General features: G+C 47.8%; 1 long non-coding RNA gene across 1 annotated transcript; it reads left to right on the plus strand.

The window, feature by feature from the left end:
* The first annotated feature begins 226 nt into the window (after positions 1–226).
* Positions 227–6521, plus strand: LOC107181622. Its single transcript, XR_001512288.1, has 2 exons — positions 227–626; positions 6106–6521. It is a non-coding gene; the product is annotated as an uncharacterized LOC107181622 (long non-coding RNA).
* Positions 6522–6766: the final 245 nt, after the last annotated feature.

A 6766-nucleotide genomic window follows, 5' to 3' on the forward strand; every position in this document is an offset into this window, starting at 1 on the left:
TCATGTTTTCTTCATCTTTCTCCACCCCCACATAGTTCAGACACTTTTTCCAAAGTAGGTAAGAGATTTAGCAAGTTAGTTTTCTTATCTACAACAGCTGGGCTCTATCAACCAATGCTCTCTCTCCCTGCATAGCCAGCCGCATCCCCTCACTCCCTGCATAGCCAGCCGGATCTCCTGTGTCTCACAGCTGAGCCGGCTGCGGGGGTGAGGGTGGGGGTGGGGGGCAGGGGGAGGGCAGTATGCCGGCCCCACCGGGCTTCAGGCAGCTGTTTCACGTTAACGATGATTGCACTGGTGTTAGCTGGAGCGTTTTGGTGCTTGGCGCACGCTGCCAAAAGGGATGAGGAACAGTTTCAAAGTTCTCCCAGATGCCCGGCCCTTGGCTGAGGGCCTCAGCAGTGGGGGAGGGGAAACCCGAGGCCAAGGAGGGCTCTCCAGCAAGGACCCTGCAGGCTCGCTGGCCTCTTCACCATAAAGAATGTGCAATGGGGAGGAAAAGTCTAAAATGTGGTGCTGTTCAGGCCAGGCTGCGTTTCCAAGGCCTTGCTTCCACTTCATTCCAAAACTTAACTTTCCTTAAACAAGTACTTTTGAGCAACTGGAATGTTCGACTTCTTTTGGGGGTAAGCCACATTTATTTTTCAAACTTGGTTTGTTTGCAAGCCCAACTGCTAAGATCTGATGTTTTGTATTTTAGACCCAGTGGAGTGTGGAAAGCTTTGAGGGGGAGTGGGGGATCATTCAGAAATTTCCTCTTGCCACAGATCAATGGAGGGTATGTAGGTCATTGTCTCTGCCGCGGCTGGAATTCACAGCAAACAAAACTCTCTACTATTGCTTGATCACCCTTAGGAAAGTGTTCGTGTAAACTAAAGGAACAAGAAATAACAAATTGCAAGTAAAGACAAGCCAGGATTTCTATCACAGGCTGGGGAGCGGAACTAAAATGGACTGGCTCACAAACTGTGTTAACTCAAGATAAAATTCTTTTGTAGTTAATTGTGCAAATGAGCCAGTAATGTGTGTTTAGAATGCCCTGATAGGGCGGCATTTCCACCGGCTGTTTGAAAACGAAGGTGTTTTTTAAACGACCCAATTAGTGTGTACCACCTTCTAAATGATTTCAGAGAAGGGATGCATGCGTGGACATATTTTCTCCCACTCGCTCTGTCTGAATCTACTGCTGAGTGCATAAAGGGGGCGGGGGGGGGGGCGGGCACAAAATAACTGTTGAGAAGGCCAAAGCTCTGCACCCACCCATGGGGATAGATGGCGGATTATGAGCTCTGCAGCAGCACAGGAACCCGGATGAAAGGGCCAGGCCTGGGAGGGCCCAAAGCAGTCAGGACTAACAGGCATAGCTCTTGGCTGCAAGCCTGGCCCTGCGCTAGAATGCTCCGTCCAGGCTGGGTGTGTGCAGGGAGGAAGCCCGCTAGAGTGCGTTTGAACCTAGAAGGGAACTGTCCCCAGGCGCTCCCTCTTCGGTTTTGCTTGTGACAAGAGTGGGGACAGATGTGACTCTGCCTTGAAAGTGGAAGTTGGGTCCCTCTGCCTTCCTTGGCCTTGCGAGTTAGTGGGAGCGGACTCGGCCCCTAGAGGGTAAGCCCAGGCCAGGCTTGCCTTCCATCAGGGGCCTGTAGCTACTTTCCGTTGTTACTACCTTATTTAATTGGGTGTGTTTTTTCCTGTTCTCACTCCAGGAGATGTGCAGCCCTGTGGCCATCCAGGGCAGGTCCAGTTCCATGCGGCCGGCAAGGCCAGGGCGGGAGGGAGCAACAGAGGGAGGGCCAGAGAGGAGCGAGGCCTGGCAGCTGGACAGGCCTGCCCAGGAGGAGCCCTGCGGGAAGGAGGCGGGTGGGGGTCTGGGCTGCTGGAAGCCACAGCACCTCTGGGTCCCACCCCTGGCCTGGGTGTGTTCTTCCAGCCTCTCCCGACAGATTGTGCTGGACCTGGAAAGCGTACGAGTGTGTATGTGTCTAAGGGTGTCTGCATGCCTGGAGGGAGGTCTGTGGGGGTGTGTCCACATGGAGGGCGACGTGTGTGTGTGTGTGTGTGTGTGTGTGTGTGTATGGGTCCCTGTCTTTTAAGGTGGGTGTGCACACGTTCCTAAGTATTACCCTGTGCAGGTGCTCAGGGGCCTGTGTGTGGTGTTTCCGTGGGGGAGTACTGTGGTGTGGGGCTGTCTGTGGGTGTGTGGATCTGTGTGGAGTATGTATGTCTATAGGGTATGTGAGTCTCTGGGTGGGTGTGGAAATCTATATGTGTGAGTATGGGTGTGAGCTTGGGTGTGTCTGTTGCTCTGACTGTGTGTAGGTGTATGTGTGGATCTGTGTGTGGGTGTGGGTGTGGGTGTGGGTGTGGGTTTGGGTGTGCCTGAAGCTGTGGCTGTGTCTGTGTAGCTAATGCTGTGTGGGTAAGTGTGTGGGTCTGTGGGGTGTGAGGGAGAACCTGTCAGAGTTGCTGTATGTTTGGGTCTGGAGGTGTCTGTGTGTGTGGGAGTGTGTCCATGTGGGGTCAGGGTGTTAACACCTACAGAGGAAAAGCAACCCCTTTTAGCCGGCCTCTTTCAAGCTACAAACTGCTTTCAAAACCCGGAAATGATGGTCAGGCTGTCATCCGCTTCCTGCAGGGCGGTGGGCAGAACAGGGCTGATGGGAGGGTGGCAGACAGGCCTCCAGGCCTGCAGGGACCCCCTGACCCACCCTATTGCAGGGCACACCTGCCAGGGACAGGCCTCCTGGGCCTGACTAGAGGGACATATTTAGAAACAGTTCTCTGGTTGGAGGAGGAAGGAGCCCGATTATTTTCATCTGTGCAGAAATAGCTGTCAGATAGGCGTGCTGGTGCCCTGGGGTGAGAGCAGCTCTGAAATAGAAGGGAAGATATTCACTCAGGCAGACAAGAAAACTCCTAAACTCGCTGAAACTGGGTTTAAAATATTTCTCTAAAAATAAGCTTTGTTTTCCTTGTGGATTCCTCTGGCACTTAGGCCCTTGTGTCAGGGTGCTTAGCTGGCCTGGGAAGCCAGGCGGAATTTTTTAAAAAGCAAGTGTTTCCCAGCTGTGGCCTTGGAAAGTTCTCTGTTTTTCATTTATTAAACTAGTTTCCGGCTAATTAAAATGATTTTCAACTAAAACTCCCTGGCCGAGCAATATTTGATGAAACACAGAATTCCCAGTGACCCCCTCTGCAGGAGGCTGGGCTGGCTGTGACCCCTCCACTGGGCTGGTGCTGGTTTTACTGGGAGGAGCGAAGCCTTTGAAATGCATGCCCAAGGCCTTGTCTTAGCAAATCCCACCCCTCCTGTGGTGACTGAGTGGCTGCTTGCAGGGCAGTCTCTGAGCCCTGCCCCACTTGCCAACCTGCTGTTTCTTTCCCTGCTCCCTGACTATTGTTGAAGATTCAGGTCCAGCCGAAAGCCATTGTGCCAGGACTTTATTGAGCACCTACTGGATGCAACACGTTGTGAGGATGGAAATGCCAGCAGGAGGCATGTATTGCTGAAGGCCAGAGGTGGTGAGATTCAGAGTTGTTGGCAGGTCCCCCTCACTGCCCTGGCATTCAGTCCACATATCACAGGGGTGAGATGCTGGGACTGCTGACCTGGCCTTTCATCCATCCCACAGGCAGTTCTTGGTCACCTACTGAAAGCCTGCACAGTGGTCACAGATGAGCTGACCGACGTCATCCCTGCCTTCGTGGAGTGTACACAATGTCTTCAAGCTTCATTCATGGTGTAGCTTGAATCAGCCTTCTTTCCTTCGTACAGCTGCATAATATTCCATTGTGTGGATGTACCATTTTTGGTTTATAGACATTAAAGTTGTTTTCCTTTTGGCTGTTGTTGAATGATGCTGCTGTGAACGTCCATGTACAGTTTTTGTGTAAACATACGTTTTCAATTCTTTTGGTTATATACCTAGAAGTAGAATTGCCAGGTCGCATGGTAATGTTTAACTTTTTGAGGACTGCCATACTATTTTCCAAAGTGATGCACTGATTTTTGTAACTATGTAGTGTCTGTTTTCCCTACTCAACCTGACGCATGTTTTATGATGTCCACTTAAAAAAACATAACACTTGTTCACAATAGCCAAAAGGTGGAAACTACCCAAATGTTCATCAACAGATGGATAAATAAACAAAATGTGGTATATCCATACAATAGAGTAGTATTTAGTCATAAAAAGGAATGACGTATTGATTCACATTACAGCATGAATGAATCTTAAGAACATTATGTTGCAGGAAAGAATTCAGACACAAAAGACTACATATTATATGAGTCTACTTATATGAAATGTCCAGAATACGCAAATCCATGGAGACAAATAGTGGATTTGTGTTTGACAGGGGTTAGGGGATGAAGGGGAATGATGCTAATAGATTCAGTGCTGCTTTTGGGTTGATGAAAATATTCTGGGATTAGATAGTGGTGATGGTTGAACAACCTTGTGAATATAGTAAAATTTGTACACTTGTGGGCTTTAATCTGGTGACTTTTATTGTATGTGAATTGTATCTTAATTTTTTTTAAAGTACGCTCACGAATTGAAATCTGGGGTATGAAAGAGAAGGACAGCCCTAGCCACCTTGGCTCAGTGAATAGAGTGTCAGCCTGTGGACTGAAGGGCCCTGGGTTCGATTCCAGTCAAGGGTACATGCCCAGGTTGCCGGCTCGCTCCCTAGTAGGGGGCCTGCAGGAGGCAGTTGATCAATGATTCTCTGTCATCATTGATGTTTCTATCTCTCTCTCCCTCTTCCTCCCTCTCTGAAATCAATAAAAATATTTTTTTAAAAAGAAAAGAAAGAGGATGAGAGAGCCTCTGTCAGGAAAACCGACCTCGCTTAGGGCCTGGGAAACTTCTAAAGAAGTAGGAAGGGCATAGTGCAAGTAACAGTAAGGCAAGGGCCGGCGAAGAGTTTTCCAAGTAAAAGGAGCAGCTAGGTGCTTGCATCGGCAGCACATCCACTAAAATTGAGATGATGCAGATATTAGCATGGCCCCTGCACAAGGATGACATGCAAATTCACGAAGCGTTCCTTATTTTTAGAAGGTTACTAGAATTGGCTGTGGTGATCACTTTGTAAGGTATATAGATGTCAAACAATATTGTTTCTATGTTGTACACCTGAAACTAATATAATATTGTATGTCAACTATACTTTTTTTCGTTGTTAATCCTCACCTGAGGATATTTTTCCATTGATTTGTAGAGAGAGTGGAAGGGATGGGGAGAGATAGAGAGAGAAACATCAATGTGAAAGAGACTCATCAATTGGTTGCTTCCCACATGCACCCCAACCAGACCAGGGTCGGGGATCACCTACAACTGAGGTATGTGCCCTTGACCGGAATTGAACCCAGGACCCTTCAGTCCATAGGCTGACACTCTATCTACTGAGCCAAACTGGTTACGGTGTCAACTATACTTTTTTTTTTAAGGAGCAGCTAGTGCAAAGACCCTGTGGTAGAGGGAGCATGGTTCCAGAGAGGAAAGGAAAGATGGCTACAGCACCTGGGGCTGGAGAACAGAGCAAAGTGGCACAGGATGGGGCTGGGGCAGTGGGCTCAACACTCAAGAGACCACTAGCCTGCCCTCTGCCCCCCACCAACTCCTGTATTAGAGCATATTTTTGGTCTGATGATTTCTACAGTTTGCTTATATTATCCTTTGAAATTTGCTATATTTCAGTTAAACGTTTCCAATTAAATGTTTAAGTGAAAAAAATTGTCCTTAGAACACCCCCTAAAAATGTTAACACCCCTGAGAGCGGGACTCATTGGGATCTTTCATCTCAGAGCTCAGTAGGTTCCCCTCAGTGGGAAGACCTGGGGACTCTGGAGTCAGAGGTGGGGAATGGGTCCTATCTGCTGCCAATTACCCACTGGGTGACCTTTGAGCCTCAGTTTCTTCATTAGAAAAATAAAAATGGGTTAATCTATTGTTGTCCTTGTTTTTGTTGTAAAGATTAAGTGAGATAATATTGGCCAAATGTTTTGCCCCAGTGCCTAGAGGTGGTAGGTATTCAACAAGAACTAGCTGGCTATTATTAGCATTATGTGTCATCATCTTTCTCTTCCTCTCTGCCTGCCCCCAGCTCATGCCCACAGGATTGGAATGCCTTGAAGATCCTCAAAGTGACTCTTTATGGAGCCCCTATTATGCACTAAAGCTTTATGTATGTTAATAACAGCCTTTATATCTACTACACAAGACTGAGGGACTACTACTGCCCCTGTTTCAAAGATAAGGAAACCGAGCTCAGAGAAGTTATATGCCCCAGGCCAAGCGGCTGGGGAAAGGCTGAAGTAGAATTCAAAGGAACCTGAGCTGTTGCTCCTTCAGATCGCCCCAGGCTGCAGCTCTGACTCCTCTCTCCCTGCCTCCCTCCCACACTGTCTGTAAACTCAGATTTCCACATCTGTGCTTTAAAAACACAATTACTTCAAGCCATTCTTTGCTCAAAATCCTCTGAGAATAAAATCTAAAATCTTAGCAAGGCCAACCTATGAACCAGGAGGTCACGATTTGATTCCTGGTCAGGGCACATGCCCCGGTTGCGGGCTTGATCCTCAGTGGGAGGCATGTAGGAGGCAGTTGATTAGTAACTCTCATCATTGATGTTTCTCTCTCTCTCTCTCTCTCTCCCTCCCTCTCCCTTCCTCTCTGAAATCACACACACACAAAAATATTTTAAAAAATATTTTTAAAATAAAATATATAAGAAAACATAATAATATATTTTTAAAAATAAAATC

Source organism: Myotis davidii, unplaced genomic scaffold (genome assembly GCF_000327345.1).
Source record: "Myotis davidii unplaced genomic scaffold, ASM32734v1 scaffold6, whole genome shotgun sequence".
NCBI classification, from domain to species: Eukaryota; Metazoa; Chordata; class Mammalia; order Chiroptera; family Vespertilionidae; genus Myotis; species Myotis davidii.